This window comes from Tupaia chinensis, unplaced genomic scaffold, assembly GCF_000334495.1.
Source record: "Tupaia chinensis unplaced genomic scaffold, TupChi_1.0 Scaffold144211_1, whole genome shotgun sequence".
NCBI classification, from domain to species: domain Eukaryota; kingdom Metazoa; phylum Chordata; class Mammalia; order Scandentia; family Tupaiidae; genus Tupaia; species Tupaia belangeri.
In genome coordinates this window covers 179,613-182,909 of record NW_006204069.1, presented here as the reverse complement: position 1 = coordinate 182,909, position 3,297 = coordinate 179,613, and the positions used below count along the sequence as shown (strand labels likewise).

General features: G+C 43.5%; 1 long non-coding RNA gene across 2 annotated transcripts in view; it reads right to left on the bottom strand.

The window, feature by feature from the left end:
- Positions 1–3,297, bottom strand: part of LOC102475509 (uncharacterized) — a 26,323-nt gene that overhangs the window by 21,417 nt on the left and 1,609 nt on the right. The window contains exon 2 of one of the 2 annotated variants that reach the window (XR_337080.1): positions 1,418–1,465. The exons of the other annotated variant lie outside the window; for it this stretch is intronic. This is a non-coding gene — a long non-coding RNA (uncharacterized LOC102475509). The remainder of the gene's footprint in view (positions 1–1,417; positions 1,466–3,297) is intronic. 2 annotated transcript variants of the gene reach the window in all.

Genomic DNA, 3,297 nt, shown 5'->3' with positions numbered 1-3,297 from the left:
ATTAGTTCTTGTGGTCAACAGAATAAAGGTTCTCTCAAAGTTGATCACTTTCTAACCTCAGAATCTGTAAACATGTCACCTTACATGAATGAAAGGACTCTACAAGGGCTATTCAAGTAAAAATCTTGAGGTGGGGAGATTAGCTTGGCTTATCCAGGCTGACTTAGTGAGACATCAGCACACATTATCAAGGGCAAGTTGGATTTTGTGGTGCCTGGAAGATTGTCCTAACCCTCAACCAAAGCAGTTATTTTGCTTTATTTACTCACTCTACCACAGTCTACCTTTTCATGCTGGCACTGTATACATCTATTCTTCTGGTACTTATCTATATCCTTTCTAATATCCTTTATAAGCAACCAGGAAGGAAAAGGGTTTCCCTGAATTCTAATAAGCCACTCCATCAAGTTAACCATACCCAAACCCAGTAGAACTATTTGGGAAAACCCCTGTTTATAGCTGATGGGTCAGAAACATAGGTAAAAAACACCTGGGGAAAATACCAGCAATCTGAACCCTGGATGGGCAGTCTTAATTTTTATTTTGCTTGCTTTAGGTGTTTACCATAGGGTGTGTACACTCCCTGAGAGAAAGAGACAAAGACATTGAGAAGGAAAGTAAGAATTCAACTCTCAAGGGTTATGGCCATGCTGAAATCTCCTTCTCCTCCATGTGTCCTTGGGCACACATGTCCAGCATGAGTTTAAAGCCAGTAAGTCCAGGACTTGATCCACAGTCATGTGGGAGTCCAGCTACTCAATCACTATGCCACTGCTTGGCCAAGCAATCTTTCATTTTCTTTTAAATTTGCCAGAGGGCTATGTGCTCATGGGAGAAAATGAGTCATTTAGAGAGAAATGAGGGAGAAAGAGAGGGAGAAAGAGAGGGAGAAAGAGCCAGAAAGAGAGGGAGAAAGTAACCCCCTATGAACCTTGGTCTTTCTCTAATGTTCCGAGATTTGGAGCATACACATTTAAGTCACCTGATTAAATTTAAACTGCATGGTCTGCCACATTGCATTGGATGTCCTTAATATCCAGGCCATGAAGTCAGGATTTCGGGGGGTGGAAGTTGGAAACTGATCCCTTAACATGTAGGATCAAATAACCTCCAACTGGATACTGTTGGAACTGAAATGAGTCAGAGAACAATGAGTTGGTATTGGCACAGAACTAACTGCTTGCTTGTACATGAAGAAAGGCTTCACACACTTGATCACAGAAATCCCATGGGAATTGAGAAGAGGACAAGAGAAACTCATTAATAGTCTAGGCCCCAAGTTATGTGCCATGACAACAAACATGTTCCAAGTAACTGTACATTGCTCCTTGAAATCATAAGCAATTGTTAATTCTGCATTATTCTCAGTATGAAAAATCCTGGCTTTTTTACTACAAAAGGGCATAATTTCACTCACAGGCAGTTGTTGCAATCCAGTGACCCCCAAACTGCCATCACCCAGAACCTGTGTTTGAGAGGAGAAAGGATAAAGATGAACTGAGAAGACAGTTTGTGAGAATCATCCCACTCAGACGTGGTGTTTGGAATGTCAGTATGGACCATAACTCTGATTGACCCTTAGAAATGCCTAGAGTAGAGAAAAGGTACATACTCTGTCCAAGCTGGCCTGGTCTGGGCCCAGCTCCCTACAGGCCATCCCCTCAGGAATGGACTTCAGTCTTAGCATTTCTAACATGAGGATGACAAAAAATCCTACATATTTGAGGTTACAGGACCTGGATCTGGTAAGTTTTGAACAGAAAAAGGTCAAATATCACACACTTGCATTATTCTCAAACAGACTGAAGCCTTTCCACACAACCAGCTAAATATCCCAAATCCTATAGCTTTTTAGGGTGTGTACTGGATAGTCAATGGGTCAGCCAACTTCCAACAGTGCCCAAAGGCCTCCTCTAGACCAAGTTCAGGCTGAAGCAGGAACTCTGACAGGTAAAACAGCTTGACTGGTGGGGAGGAAGTGGCCAGGAGAGAGCAAACTGAGAGTGACTATGACCACTTCTCCAAACACACCAAGAGTAAGTAGGACACAGAGCTCAGGGACCCTCTATCCAACACATGCACACACTTGTCTACAGTCACAGTGTTTTACCTGAGTAGGCCAGCAATCCCACAAAGCTGACTGAAATAAAATTGCCCATATGCTGATCAGTAGGGCTAGAATAGTCTGTCCTGACCTGTCACCATCACAGCTGTACCTGTGGCCATGGCCAAGCAACTTCTCTGATCTGATTTGATTTGCTCTGAGATGCCTTGTCCCAGAAAACTGAGATGAGGGCACGCAGTAAAGCCTCGAGACCCACCAACTGGAGTGCTAGGAGTTCCTCATTCTGCTCCTGCTCTCTGCAGCTACTGAAAAGGTTAATGTAGGGGACCAGCAGTTGGCATAATGGCTATGTCACTGAACTCCCATGTAGTCGACAGTGATTCGAGTCCAGGACCCAGTGGCTTAAACTCATGCTGGGCACATGTGCATGTGTGCCCAAGATCCCAAGAGGAAAATGGAGGAGAAGGGATTGCGGCATGGACATCCCCCCTTGGGGGTGATTTCTCGCTTTCTGTCTCTCTGTCCCTCTCTTTCTGGAGAGCGTATGAGCCCTATAGCAAAAAACCTCTCTCTAAAAAAAAATATAAAAAGGTTAATGTGGGGACCAGCAGGTGGCATAATGCTTATGTCACTGGACTCCGATGGGCAGGTGGCATAATGCTTATGTCACTGAACTCTGATGGAGTTGACTACAGTTTAAGTCCCAGACCCAGCGACTTAATCTCAAACCAGGTGCGTGTACATGCATGCCCAAAATCTTGACAGAAGACTAGAGGACAAGGTATTATCACATGAACAACCCTCCAAGGGGATGATTTCCTACTTTCTGTCTCTCCAGCAAGTGCACATGCCTTATAACATAATTCTCAAAAAGTAACTCAAGTTACTGTGAGTACTCCTGTTACTTGGAGCATGCACCAAATTTCTCTTATTTTGGGACATATTCCCATAGCAAACTTAAGGAAATCACTTTACCTTATTTCCAAGATAAAGTCTGCTACCATTACTAAAAAGGATCACAACTTATTTTTCATTCTGAATTTTCACTAATTACAGAACATGGCGATTCTCGAAGACAAAGATTAGTTTTATGAAGAAGTACAAACAGTAATCTGGCTCATTCTGAATGATGGGTCAACTCAGCCATGCTGTCTATATGTTCATCACAAAGCCCCCTCAGGGGTGGGAACCAGCAGTTAGCGTAATGGCTATGTGCTGGACTCCCACGTAGT